A 15763-nucleotide genomic window follows, 5' to 3' on the forward strand; every position below is an offset into this window, starting at 1 on the left:
AACTGATGAACTAGTGTACGTTTTGCTGTGTATATTCTCAAAAACAACAAAACAAATAAAATTTAAAAACAAAACAGGTGCAATGGCTACCAAAACATGGAATCTGCAACAATCAAGAACTATGTAAGAAAAAAGAACGTAGAGGCAAGAGTATCCAATGTAGAGGCAAAACTAATACCAAACCAAACCTACTGCCGTAGAGTCAATTCTGACTCATAGCAACCCTACAGGACAGAGGAGAACTGCCCCCACAGGGTTTCCAAAGCTATAAATCTTTACAGAAGCAGACTGTCACATCTTTCTCCTGTGGAGCAGATGGTGGGTTTGAACCGCCGACCTTTCAGTTAGCAGCCAAGTGCATTAACCATTGATCCACCAGGGCTCCAGTGTAGAGGCAGGAGACAATAAAACCAACAAAAATACACTCCTCAAAAATGAAGGAAACACAATGAAATGCAAAATTCCGCACTTGTTTGCAACGGCTAGCAGTAAAAGGCCCCCGTGAGATCAGTTTTATTCCAAGAGAGAAGAGAGATCACACCAAGAAGCACATGGACCAGCCACATTTGCATAAAACAATCTGAATCTATGGAAGCAGAGAAAAGTCTCTGCATTAAGAAAAACACCACAACTGACCATTTCCATTGGCTGAGACGCAAAGGCTACAAAAACTCATACACAAAATTCAAAATAAAGAAAGAATTATTCGTGCAGCCAAGCAAAAGATCAAGCTAGTTATAAGTGAGGAAAAAAATCAGGTTGGCCTCAGACTTCTCCACAGCAACATTCAATTTCAATAGACAGTACAGCAACTATAAAATCCAGACCCGAAGACTGTATGTCTAAACACATCGTGATATAAGAACAAAACCAACAGATAAACAATTGGAATAGTTAAAAACTTCGGGAATATTTTCCCATAAACACTTCTTGAGGAAACCACTACAGGATAACTAGGGAAACTAATGTAAAAGAACTGACAATCAGCACTTAATATATTTAATTATAGAACAAGATTAAAATAAATGAGGTATGATGAAACAGAAGGGAAAAGTAGAAAAAGAAATGTGTTAAAGTAAGTGCCTATCACTGACAGCGTTATACTTCAGGATAGATCTTGAAATGTTCCTTTTGATGAATGCAACACCATTCCTTTTCAATTTGTCATTCCCAGAATAGTAGACCAGATGATTTTCCAATTCAAAATGGCAAATACCAGTCCACTTCAGCTCATTACTGCCTAGGATATAGATCTTCGAGCATTTCATTTCATTTTTGACAACTTCAAATTTTCCTTGATTCATACTTCATACATTCCACGTTCCAATTACTAATGCATGTTTGCAGCTGTTTCTTCTCATTCTGAGTCATGCCATATCAACAAATGAAGGTCCCATAACTTAGGTCAACTTTACTCTGAGGAAGAAGCCCTGGTGAACCAGTGGTTAAGCACTCGGCTGCTAACCGTAAGGTCAGTGGTTTGAACCCACCAGCCTCTGCACAGAAGAAAGATGTGGGAGTCTGCTTCTGTAAAGATTACAGCCTTGGAAACCCTGCGGGGTAGTTCTACTCTGTCCTACAGGGTCGCTATGAGTCAGAACTGACTCGACGACAATGGATTTGGTTTTGGTTCTACTTAGAGGAGGCAGCTCTTCCCCAGTCATATTTTGAGCATCTTCCAACCTGAGGGACTCATCTTCCAGCACTGTATCAGACAATGTTCTGTTGCTATCCATAAGGTTTTCACTAGACAATTCTTTTCAGAACTAGATCGCAGGTCCTTCTTCCAGTCCATCTTAGTCTGGAGCTCTGCTGAAAACTGTCCACCATGGGTGACCCTACTGGTATTTGAAATACCAGTGGCAGAGCTTCCAGTATCACAGCAGCACACAAGCCACCACACAGTATAACAAACTGACAGACGAGTGGTGGCCAAGTGATAGGATAATATCCATATGCCTACAAGGAAGACCAGTTAATATGACTATTATCCAAATTTACGCACCAACCCCTAACGCCAAAGATGAAGAAACTGAAGACTTTTGCCAACTCATGCAGTCTGAAATTTATCAAATATGCAATCAAGATGCATTGATAATTACTGGTGATTGGAATGCAAAAGTTGGAAACAAAGAAGGATCAGTAGCTGGAAAGTATGGCCTTGGTGATAGGAATGACACCAGAGATTGCATGATAGAATTTTGCAATACCAATGACTTATTCATTGTAAACATCTTTTCTTGAACAACATAAACGGTGACTATACACGTGGACCTCGCTGGAAGGAATACACAGGAACCAAACTGACTACATCTGTGGAAAGCGATGATGGAGAAGTTCAATATCATCAGTCAGGACAAGGTCGACTGTGGAACAGATCATCAATTTTCCTATGCAAATTCAAGGTGATGGTGAAGAAAATTAAAACAAGTCCACAGGAGCCAAAGTACAACCTTGAGTATATCCCACCTGAATTTAGAGACCATCTAAAGAATAGATTTGACACATTGAACACTAATGACCGAAGACCAGACGAGTTGTGGGATGACATCAAAGACATTATACATGAAGAAAGCAAAAGGTCATTAAAAAAGAGAAAAGAAAGAAAAAGCTAAAATGGATGTCAGAGAGACTCTGAAATGTGCTCTTGAACATCAAGCAACTAAAGCAAATGGAAGAAATGCAGTAAAAGAGGTGAAGAGAAGATTTCAAAGGACAGTTCCAGAAGACAAAGTATTGTAATGAAATGTGGGAAGACCTGGAGTTAGAAAACCAAACGGGAAGAACATGCTTGGCATTTCTAAAGCTGAAAGAACTGAAGGGAAAATTCAAGCCTCAAGTTGCAATATTGATGGGTTCTATGGACAAAATATTGAACAACACAACACAAAATATTGAATGACACATCAAAAGAAGATGGAAGGAATATAGGGAGTTCACAACTGATGACGGGGTTCCATTCTGATGACTCTGCTGTACGTTGGTTCTGACGTAAGTCAAATACCTCATTTTTTTTTTTAGTTTCCATTATTATTGCCTTATAATTATCAGTATCTTTATAAATCCAATTTTTATTTATCTTTGGGGGTTGGCATGAGAATGATAACATCAGCAAATTACACACTACAACACTGTATGTAGTACATATTACTAACGATAAGACATACAAAAATAAAGGACAGTTGTAAGTGTGGTTCGTCATAACTTCAACACGTTGTAAGTTGGATACTACTTGTACAGAGTCAATGAACCAAAAAGAAGTGGTCGACGTTCAATCATTTCAGGAGGTAGCATATGATCAAGAACCAATGGTACTGAAGGAAGAAGTCCAAGCTGCACTGAAGGCACTGGCGAGAAACAAGACTCCAGGAATTAAGGGAATACCAATTAAGATATTTCAACAAACGGATGCACTGCTGGAAGCACTCACTTGTCTATGCCAAGAAATTTGGAAGACAGCTACCTGGCCAACTAACTAGAAGAGATTCGTATACATGCCATTCCAAAGAAAGTTGATTCAATGGAATGCAGAAATTATTGAACATTACCACTAATACCACATGCAAGTAAAATTTTGCTGAAGATCATTCAAAAACAGTTACAGTAGTACACTGACAGGGAACTGCCAGAAATTCAAGCCAGATTCAGAAGAGGACATGGAACAAAGGACATCATTACTGATGTCAGATGGATCTTGGCTGAAAGTAGAGAATACCTGAAAAATGTTAATCTATGTTTTACTGACTACATAAAGGCATTCGACTGCATGGATCATAACAAATTATTGTTAACATTGTGAAAAATGGGAATCCCAGAACACTTGATTGTGCTCCTGCAGAACCTGTACGTAGACCAAGAGGCAGTTGTTCAAACAGAACAAAGGAATACTGCATGGTTTAAAATCAGGAAAGGTGTGCATCAGGGTTGGATCTTTCACCATACTTTTCAATCTGTATGCTGATCAAATAATCCAACAAGCTGAACTACATGAAGAACGTGGCATCAGGATTGGGGGAAGACTCACTAACAACCTGTGATATGCAGATGACACACTTTGCTTGCTGAAAGTGAGGAGGACTTGTAGCACTTACTGATGAAGATCAAAGACTACTGCGTTCAGTATGGATTACACCGCAACATAAAGAAAACAAAAATCCTTACAAATGGACCAATAAGCAACATCATGATAAACGGAGAAAAGATTGACACTGTCAAGGATTTCATTTTACTTGCATCCATAATCAACGGCCATGGAAGCAGCAGTCAAGGAATTAAATGACATATTACATTGGGCAAATCGGCTGCAAAACACTTCTTTAAAGTGTTAAAAAGCAGAGATGTCACTGTAGGACTAAGGTGTGTCTGATTCAAGCCATGGTATTTTCTTTTTACTAAACTTTATTTAATTTGTTGTTGTTGTTGAGAATATATATAGCAAAACATATACCAATTCAACAGTTTTTACATGTACAACTTAGTGACACTGATTACATTCTTTGAGTTGTGCAACCATTCTCACCTTCCTTTACTGAGTTGTTCCAACCTCATTAATATAAACTCACTGCCCCCTAAGGTTCCTATATAATCTTTCAAGTTGCTATTGTCAGTTTGACCCCGTATAGATAGTTCTTAAAAGATCATAAGGCTCAAGGCAGATATTTCTTACTAGTTAAGCTAAACTATTGTTTGGTTTTAAGAAGAATTCAGGAGATATTTTTCGTTTAAGGTTTAAAGATTATCTCAGGGCAATAGTTTCAGGGGTTCATTCAGCCTCCACGGCTCCAAAAAGTCTGGTGTCCGTGAGAATTTTCAGTTCTGTTATGCATTTTACCCCATTTTGGTCAGGATTCTTCCATGGAATCTCTGACCAAAATGTTCAGTAGTGGTAGCTGGGCACCATCCAGTTCTTTTGGTCTCATGACAAAGGAGGCAATTACTCACACATTCCATATCCTCCTCCTATTCTTGACTCTCCTTCATCCTCTGTTGCTCCAAGTGAATTGAGATGTTTGCAAGCTTTTAAGACCCCAAGCACTACACAACGAACTAGGAGACAGAACACAAGCATAATCATGTTATTAGGCCAATTAACTGGGATGTCCGATGAAACCCTAAACCATGGTATTTTCAATTGCCTCATAAGCATGCAAAAGCTGGACAGTGAATAAGCAAGACTGAAGAAGAACTGACACCTTTGAATTATGGTGTTGGTGAAGAATACTGAATATACCATGGATTGCCAGAAGAACAAAAAAATCTGTCTTGGAAAAAGTACAGCTAGAATGCTCCTTAGAAGCAAGGATGGCGAGACTTTGTCTTACATATTTTGGACTTGTTATCAGGAGGGACCAATCCCTAGAGAAGGACATTGTCATGGATTGAACTGTATCCCCCAAAATATCTGTCAACTTGGCTAGGTCATGATTCCCAGTATTGTATGACTGTCTACCATTCTGTCATCTGATGTGATTTCCCTACGTGTTTTAAATCCTATCACTATGATGTAATAAGATGGATTAGCGGCACTTATATTGATGAGATCTACAAGATTACATAGTATTTTAAGCCAACGTCTTTTGAGATATAAAAGAGAGAAGCGAGCAGAGAGACACAGGAACCTCATACCACCAAGAAAGCAGTGCCAGGAGCAGAGAGTGTCTTTGGATTTGAGGTTTCTGTGCTGAGATGCTCCCAGACCAAGGGAAGACTGATGCATCACAAGGACCTTCCTCCAGAGCCAACAGAGAGAGGAAGCCTTCCCCTGGATCCGGCGCCCTTGATTCAGACTTCTGGCCTACTGGACTGTAAGAGAGTAGATTTCTCTTTGTTAAAGCCATCCACTCGTGGTATTTCTGTTACAGCAGATGACTAAGACATCATGCTTGGTAAAGTCGAGGGACAGCGAAAAAGAGGAAGATCATCAACAAGATAGACTGACACACTGGCTGCAACAATGTGCACAAACAGAGGAACAATGTAAGGATGGGGCAGGACCAAGCAGCATTTCATTCTGTTGTACATACAGGGTCGTTATGTATTGGAACTGACTTGATGGCATCTAAAACAACAAAGTAAGTACCTTGATTTCCTCACCTGAAATAGCTAAAAGTCAAAGAAGAAATGCAGAAATAAAGGTTCAAGCATATTTATCAGTAGAAAGCTAAACACTAAGAGGCAGTAACTGAATAAATGCAAGTGATGGTCGAGAAGGAGGGGAGGAAAGAGGAAGGGTAAATATATTAACATCATCATGGATCACTGGAAGCAATTAATAGACTCAGTCAGAGAATACACGTTATTTTCAAGCATACATAGAACATTCTCAAAAACTAACCAGAAAAGGAAATGGGGAACCTAGGGCGGAAATGAGGAGAATGCTGACACATTGTGGGGAATGCAACCAATGTCATGGAACACTTTATGTACAAACTATCGAATGGAAGACTAACTTTCACCTAAAGCACAATAAAAAAAAAAAAAACACTAATCAGGTACTATTCCACAAAAGAAGCCTCAAACTGCAAAGAATCAACAACATTAAAAAGACTGTGTTCTCAACCCACGAGGTTAAAAAAAAAAAAAAAAAGTTTAATTAAAAATTTAAAAATCAATTACAAATACAGCTTGAAAAAAAGATACTTTATGTCTGGAAGCTAACTTGGGTTACAGAAGTATTCACAAATTATGAAATGCATGTCCACAGTTACTTACCCAAAATCCTTTGAGCAAAATATGATTCAGAATTCGAATTTTTAGGATTCTTGAAGAGTTATGTGGTACATATTTCATATATAATTTAATACCCCCAGTGAGATCTCTATAATCAAACATTAATATCTGCAGCAAAACATGAACAATAAGAAATAAATGAGTAAGAAATAAATACTATAAATAGTTTCATTCCCATCCAAGTTGGTTTTACCATCCAATGCAATTTGGTGCCAAACTTAGGAAAAAAGGAACTCTTTCAGAGCTTTCTGATTTCAGAATTGCAGATTAAGAATCACAGACCTGTACTTAGGCTGAACAGCAATAAACACTACATGCAAAATGTGCAATCCATAGCTAAAGCATTATTTAAGAAGAAAATCTATAGCTTTAAATGCATTAACCCTGTTGTTCTCAACTGGGGGTAATTTTGCCCCCAAAGAGACATATGGCAAGGTGTGGAGACATTTCTGATTGTCACAACTTGGGGGGGCAGGAGGGAGAAGGGGGAATGCTACTGGCATCTAGTGGCTAGAGATCAAGGCTGCTGTTAAATATCCTACAATGCACAGAACAGCGCCCCACAACAAAGAATTGTCTGGACCAAAATATCAATAGTGCTGAAGCTGAGAAACTCTGCATTAACAGATACAAACAAATACAGATAGTCTTCGACTTAGGATGTATTCCAGTTATGACAAACCACACTTAAAACGACTTTTTTTGGGGGGGGTACAGCTAACCATTAGTAACATGTACTACCATATATTTACGCAAATAACATGAGGCGTCTACATTTGTTTGCCAACTGCACCCTGCTCCCATGAGGTATTGTCATAAGTACCACTATGCCAATTTTTTTACATGTTGCTGTGAAAAAATTAGCATAATGTGCTTATGAAAATACCTCACGGTGGGAGGGCATGGCTGGCAAACAAACGTAGAAGGTGCACATTATTTGCATAAAAATATGGTACATACAAATGTATTATTTATTAAAATATATCTGTAAGTTTATATGTAATGTTTCCAACCCCCAAAGACAAATAAAGATCAGATTTATAAAGATACTGATAATAAAAGTCAATAATAATGAAAACTAAAAAGAAAAAAATGAGGTATTCAATTTACGTCAAAACCAACTTACGACGGAGTCACTGGAATGGAACCCCATCGTAAGTCTGTCAGGGACTGCTTGAACTGAAAACCAACAAGCTAAGTGTTCAGAAAGTTGGGGGAAAAACAAAGCAAATCTGAACACATAAAAAGAAGGAAATAGTAAAGATAAGAGCAGAAATCAACAAAATAGATAACAATGACAAAAATTAACAAAACTATGTATAAGCTGTATCTTAGGAAAAATTAATAAGATAGACAAACCTCTAACTGGATACTATGGGAGGTTATTAGGGGACCAATTTATTACTCTAAAAATTGATAATTAAGAGAAAAGAGTAAGTATTTATTCTACTTTTCCAATTTGGACCATACTTCATAGTAACTAAATAGAACTAGTGGATGGAGTAAAGCAATTCTATTAAAAAAAAAAAAAAAAGATTTCAAGTTAAAAAATACAGAAAGAATTAAAGAATTACAAAATCTTCATGATGCACCTCATAATGAAGTAACTGATTCAGAGAGTAAACAAATGGTAAAACCAAAGAGAAAGTTTACTGGGCAAGATATCTGCTGAATCCATGAAAAATGAGGCAACCCAACCTAATGAACCTCCTGATGGGATGCAACAGAATATATACAGCATCACTGAAATATTCTTGCACATGCACAAAAAAATCTAAACGAGTCTATAGATTTAAATCCTTATCTTTAAAAAATACTGAGGTGAGGGTAAAGAAACAAGACACCATGAAGAAACCATCAGCAAAACCCATGTGAACAAATGACACAGTTTCTTCAACAAGTCAAGGCCAAGAATAAAAGAAGTCAGCAGGAATGTTCTAGATCAGGGGTTGGCAAACTGGACTGTAGGCCAAATGTGACCCGTTTTGTAAGGCCCTCAAGCTAAGAAAATTTTTTCCATTTTTAAAGGGTTCTTGATTTGAATAAATCAACTATAAAAAGCTGAGTATTTAAAGTTCACTGATGGAAAGATAGACACGTGATAAAGCAAATACAAAAAATGTTAATGACAAAATCTAGGGAGTACAAAAACTCAACTTTGCTGCATGTTTGAAAATGTTCATCATAACTGTTGGGGGAAACAATTTTAACACATTCAGGGAAATATGAAAACAATGAATAGTTGATGATACTAAATTATTTTAGCTTTTTTAAAGATACGAAATAGTCTTGTGGTTATGTTTTTTAAAAAAAGAAACTTAATCTTTTAAAAATATATACTGAAATGTTTATAAGATGGAACATGTCATGCGGGATGTACTTCAAAATAATTGGGGGTAGGAAGTGAAATCTGACCTTCAAATGATAATTTTTGAAGCCGAGTGATGGGTACATACAAGTTTCATTATACTATTTTTTTTTGTAACTTTTGAAATTTTCCATAATAACTTTTTTCTTTTTTTTTTAATCATACTTTAGAACAGTCAGTACACATATTGTTTAATGACATTGGTTAACAACCCCACGACATGTCAATGCTCTCCCTTCTCGACCTTGGGTTCCCTATTACCAGCTTTCCTGTCGCCTCCTGCCTTCTAGTCCTTGCCCCTGGGGTGTTGTGCCTCATAAGTCCCGTTTTGTTTTATGGGGCTGTCTAATCTTTGGCTGAAGGGTGAACCTTGGGAATGACTTAGTTACTGAGCTAAAAGGGTGGCCGGGGGCCAGACTCTCGGGGTTTTTCAGTCTCTGTAGGCCAGAAGTCTGGTCTAAAGTTTTATGAAAAAAAAAAAAAAATGAAAAGGATATAAGAGAAGATCCGAATAAATGGAGAGACATCTAACTACTAAACATAATGACGATATCAACTCTACCCAGATTAATTCAGAAATTAAATAAAACTATGATGGTTTTAAATAAGACCACAAATTCTTTGACACTTTCTATCAAAAGCAGGAGTCTAATTTCCTTCCACTTGAATATGGGCCAGCCTTGAAGAGTCACTTCTAACAAACAGAATGTCACAGAAGTGATGATGCCTGGCTTCCAAAACTAGGTCAAAGAAAGGATACAGCTTCTGCCTGGCTCTCTTCTCAACATGCTCTCTTTTGTAAGTTACCATGTTGGGAGAAAGACAGGCCACATGCAGCGGCCACAGACAGGTGTTCTGGCCTACAGTCCCAGCTAAGACCACAGCCGACAATCAGCATGTACTGTCAGACATGTGAGTAAACAAGCCTTCAGATTATTCTAGCCCCCAACCTTCAAGCCACCCAGCTGACAGAATGGAACACAGACTGGCTATACTGGCCAAACTCTTCCCAAAATGTAGATTTGTGAGCAAATTAAATGTTGTTGTTACTTTAAGACACTAAGTTTTAGAGCAGTTTGTTATGTGACAATATATAATCAAAAGAGAAACCACAATAAAAATTCCAGCTGGATCTTTTGAGAAACTTGACACACTCATTTTAAAATGTATATATGGAAGAATAAATGCTCAGAAAGAGCTGAGCCAACTTTGGAAGAGAAGGGCCAAGAGGGAGGATTCATCCTAGCAAATATTAATACACACTATAAAACAACTATATTAAAAACAAACAAAAAACAAAAAAACTGGTACTGGAGTAGGAAGAGAAAAATAGACCAAAAGACTAAAACAGACAGTAAGAAAGACCCATGAACTATGGGAACAAAATATATGCTAAAAGTGGTGCCACATAATAATGCACTGGTCTTTTAGCAAGGAAAAAAGAAAAACTCCTAATGTATTGAGGACCTAAATGTGAAAAGAAAATTATAAAACTAATAGACAAAAACTAGAAAAATCTCTGTCTCTTAAAAAAAAGACTCAAAAAGGACCAATAATGGGACACTATAAAGGATTAGATGACACTAAAATTGAGAATTTTTAATTAAGCTACAAAGAACACTTAGATGTATTTGCAGCTTCTAAAACAAAGAGATTAATAGCTTTAATATTAAAGTACTCCAGCAAATCAACAAGGATAGAAAATTCTCCAAAATAATGATAGCTAACATTTATTGAGAAATTACTATATTCCTGACCTTGTACTATATGTATTATCTCATTTAAACCACACAACTTTATGAGGCAGATACTAGTATACCAAAACCCTTTGCCATCGAGTCAATTCCAACTCATAGAGACCCTGTAGGACAGAGTAGAACTGCCCTCAAAGAGTTTCTAAGACTGTAATCTTTATAGAAGGAGACTGTCACAGCTTTCTCCCACAGAGAGGCTGGTGAATTGCTTAACCACTGTGCCACCAGGGCTCCTTAGATACTAGTATTATCCTCCCATAAATCAGGATGCCAAAGCACAGAGAGATTAAGTAATTACCCAGAGTTAGCCAGATAAAATGTGGCAGAGCCATGATTCAAACCCAAACAATCTGACTCCAGATCACCAGATCTTAACAGTTATGCTTACAAAAGAAATCAGGCAATGGCAATGAAGAGACAATTCACAGAAAGTATGAATGAATGACTAACAAGTATATAAACAGATGCTCAAACTCACTAGAAATCAGACAGATGAAACTTAAAAAGCAGATACCACTTTTCACCATTAGAGTAACAAAATTTTTTAAAAGATGGATACTATCAAGTGCTGGTAAAACTACAAGGTGACAGGAAGAGTTGTACCTTGCAGTTATCTTGGAGTGTAAACTGGCACATCCATGCTAGAAAGCAGTCTGGCAGTATTTAGAAAATCAATTATACATAAGCCCTACGACCCAGGGATGTCATTCTAGGATATGTTTCCCAAAGATCATCTTATACAGGTCCATAAAAGGACATATATAAGAACGTACATTGTAAAAGTATAGTAATGCAGACGTAGACACAATCTAGACTACATTATTACAGGAATAGTTAAACACTTAAAAAAAAAAAAACCTAATACTTTAAAAAATGCATTTAATGTATTTTTTTGTTTTTAACTATCAGAATGACAAAGATGTAAACTATCAATAATGTCCAGTATTGAGGAAACCAAACCAAAAAACCCGCTGCTGTCGATTCCGACTCAGAGCGACCTACAGGACAGAGTAGAACTGCCCCATAGGGTTTCCAAGGAGTGCCTGGTGGATTTGAACTGCCAGCCTTTCTGTTAGCAGCCAAGCTCTTAACCACTACGCCACCAGGGTTTGAGAAAGATATGATGAAATACCCCATAATTTCATAGACTGTTGATAAATATAAGTACTTTTTCTGGAGGGTAATTTGTCAATATCTGAATTGTAAATGCTCACAGTTTTGATCCAAAAAATTCTCTAAGCATTTATTCTATAGAAATATTTATTCATGCTCCCAAATACTTACGTGTAATCAGAAAAACTGGAAATAATAAAAATCCGTTAACAGGACAGATCTAAAAACTATATAATGGAATACCCTACAGATATTACGAAGAATAGAAAAAGTTATTTTCACAATATACCATCTATGGTAGACAGAATAATGGTCCCCCAAAGATGTCCATGTCCTAATCCCCAGAATTTGTGATTATGTTACTTTACATAGCAAAAAATGACTTTGCATATAAGATAAAATTAAAGATCTAGATATGGAGAGATTATATTGGATTATGCAGATACAATACACAAGGTCTTTATAAGTAAAAGAGGGAGGCAGAAGTGTCAGAATCAGAAAGAAGTCTAAAGATGCTACACTGCTGGCTTTGAAGATGGGGGAAGGTATCACAAACCAAGTCTCTTAGTTACCCAGTGCTGCCCAAAAGATACTGTAAGTGGGTGGCTTTAAAGAACATAAATTTATTGTCTCAGTTTTGGAGACTAGATGTCCAAATCAGGGCATGGGCTCTAAGGGAGGGTCCTTCCTTGTAGGTAGCCCCAGTGTTCCTTGAAGCTCCTTGGTATTCCTTGGTGTCTGTCTTCCCAAGTGTGTGTCTGTGTCTATTCTGCTCTTTTTTATAACTCAAAAGTGATTAGCTTTAGGACCCATCCTACCCTAGTATGACCTAATTAACATAACAAAAGAAACTCTGTATTTCCAAGCAGGGTCATATTTATAGGTAGAGAAGTGAGGATTTCAACACATTTGGTGGGGGCGGGGGGTGGGGGAGAGGAACAATTAAATCCCTAACTCCAAGAAACACAGGTAGCCACTAGAAACTGGAAAAGGCAAAGAAATAATTCTCCCCCTAGAGCCTGCAGAAGGAATGCTGCTCTGCTGACACCTTGATTTTAGCCCACTGAGGCCCATTCAGGCTTCTGACCTCCAGAACTGTAAGATAATGTATTTGTGGATTTTTAGCCACTAAATTTGTTATAGCAGCAATAGGAAACTAATACGTTATCTAACTTTCTAAAATGTTATAAATAATATTACTAGAATGATCACATTTTTTACATAAGTAGATGAATAGATATGTATGGTAGTATAAGCACTAAGAAAATCCTGAAGGCATATACATAAAATTTTTAACAGAGAAATAGGATAATAGATAACTTCTACTTTCTAAATTATGTATTTCTATAATAATTTTAAATATTACAATAAGCAATTTTTACTTTATAATCAGAAAAAATGATACTTAAAAAAGTTAAGGTGGGGGGAAAAGACTTTAACAGATAAAAACTAAAAAGATATACATTAAATCTTATTAGCAATCTATCTGGAATTTTGGGATTACAAAAACTTTTTATAACTATGTTTATAGTATTTGTTGCTGTTTGTCCAATAAGCGTATGCTATCTTTTAATACTACAGAAGCAGGATAGTTCACTGTGAACCATCAGTATTCTGGAGCCTGACTGTACGGGTTCAAATCCTGGCTCTGCCACTTAATCAAATTACTTAATCTCTCTGACCCTCGTTTTGTCCTCTATAAAATGGGAATAATAACACCACCTAACTCATACGGTTGTTGTGGTGATTAAATAAGTTACGTAAGTGCTTAGAATAGCTTGTCACATAGTAAGTACATGTAAGCTAGTAGTGGTAATTTAAAAAGTAATAAAGAAAAAAACTAATAAAATATGTTAAAAAGCAGGCTATATACACAGAAGACTATATATACAGAACAATCTCAATTTATACAATAAAATAAACTGCAGATAAAAGGGACTAGAATGTTAATGGGGTAGTCATCTCTGAATGGTAAATTTATGAGTTATTTTTAACATCTTTCTATTTGTCTTTACTTTCCTACTTCTTTATAATGTACATGAAACAATGTTATTTAAAAATATATTAGTAATAATCAATATTATTCTTAATGGAGTCCCTTCTGCTACTTACTATATATGAGTGAGTTCTTTAACAACTAAGCTTCAGTTTGGGGCCCTGGTGGCACAGTGGTTAAGCATTTGGCTGCTAACCAAAAGGTCAACAGTTCGAATCCACCAGCCACTCCTTGGAAACCCTATGGGGCAGCTCTACCCTGTCCTACAGAGTTGCTCTGAGTCGCTATCGACTCAAGGGCAACAGTTGTGTTCTTTTTTTTTTTAAGCTTCCATTTGCTCATCTGTAAAATGGGACTAATAACCATCCAAACCAAACCAAACCCATTAACGTTGAGTCAATTTTGACTCACAGTGACCACAGAGAACTGTCCCATAGGGTTTCCAAGGCTGTAAACCTTTACAGAAGCAGACTGCCACATCCTTCTGCTGAAGAACGGCTGGTCGGTGGAACCACCAACCTTTTGGTTAGCAGCCAAGCGCTTAACCTCTACTCCACCAGTGCTCCTTTAATAACCATCAGGGAACTGCAAATTAAAACTACAATGAGCCACCACTATATACCCACTAAAATGGCTATGATTAAACCAAAAGACAATACTAAACAGAACTATCAAATATTTTGGGTGGGGGAAGGTACAACTACTTTGAAAAACTATATTTACCTAAGTTAAACAAATGGCCCAGCATTTCCACTACTGGACATACGCCCCAAAGAAATAAGTACATATGTCTATCAAAAGATACATATATAAGAACAGTCACAGCAGCATTATGCATAACAGCCAAAAACTTCTACACAACCCAAATATCCTTCAGCAGTAGAATAGATAAACAAATGATGGCATAGTCACCAATGGAATATTACACATCATCAAAAAAGAATGAACTACTGATATATGCAACTACACGGAAGACAGAAAGAAGCTAGAGGACCATATTATATTTTTATGAAATACAATTATATTTATATGACCGTATTATACGATGACCATATAATTCCATTTACATGAAATTCTAAAACAAGCAAAACTGATATATGGTGACTGAGAAGGCTACTGGCAAGGGAGCCTACTGGGGTACTAGAAATGTTCTGTATCTTGATCTCGGTGGTGATTACGTGGATAGCCATATTTAAAAATTCACGGAACTATACAATTAAGTTTTATGCACTTTTCGCAATAAAAAACATGAAGCAATATTTATTGTGTAATATTTACCCATCTTATAGTGTTGTAAAGATAAATGAGACAAAAATCTGCTAGCATATAACGAGAGCACATACTATGTGTTGAGTGCCAGTCTAAGCACTTTCCGTGTATTAAACCACTTAATCATCAAAATATATGTAACATAGGTACTATATTATCCTCATTTTACAGATACAGGGACTGTGGCAGGTAAAATTAGATAAGTTACCCGAAGTCGTAACTGGTAAATGGAGAAGCCAGAACCAAATTCTTGCAGTCAAGCTTTAGAATTGAAACTTTCAACCACAACAATAAATTGCCTCCATAATAAACGAAAGTTCTTAAAGTATCTGGTACAAATACAGCACTCACTATGTGTTAACTATTATTACTATAATAATTATTAGGATTAACATAAAGTATTCCTGATCTATTTTAACACTCAAATATTCAACATTATGACTGGCAAATACACAAATCTATATAATTGTATCTATGCTCTTGGTTTATCCTAACAACATTGTAAAGGTGAGAGCATAAATTATTTCAAATGTA

At 36.6% G+C, this 15763-nt stretch overlaps 1 protein-coding gene across 9 annotated transcripts in view; it reads right to left on the reverse strand.

The window, feature by feature from the left end:
- Positions 1-15763, reverse strand: part of SNX14 (sorting nexin 14) — a 111169-nt gene that overhangs the window by 92437 nt on the left and 2969 nt on the right. Inside the window, exon 1 of one of the 9 annotated variants that reach the window (XM_023742943.1) lies at positions 6712-7007. The exons of 7 other annotated variants lie outside the window; for them this stretch is intronic. The gene's annotated coding sequence lies outside the window, so the exon portion shown is untranslated. Of the gene's footprint in view, positions 1-4941; positions 4994-6711; positions 7008-15763 lie in introns of those variants that run through there. One more of the 9 variants, XM_023742944.1, reaches the window with a different exon arrangement.

The sequence above is a fragment of the Trichechus manatus genome, unplaced genomic scaffold, assembly GCF_000243295.1.
Source record: "Trichechus manatus latirostris isolate Lorelei unplaced genomic scaffold, TriManLat1.0 scaffold00226, whole genome shotgun sequence".
Lineage (NCBI taxonomy): Eukaryota > Metazoa > Chordata > Mammalia > Sirenia > Trichechidae > Trichechus > Trichechus manatus.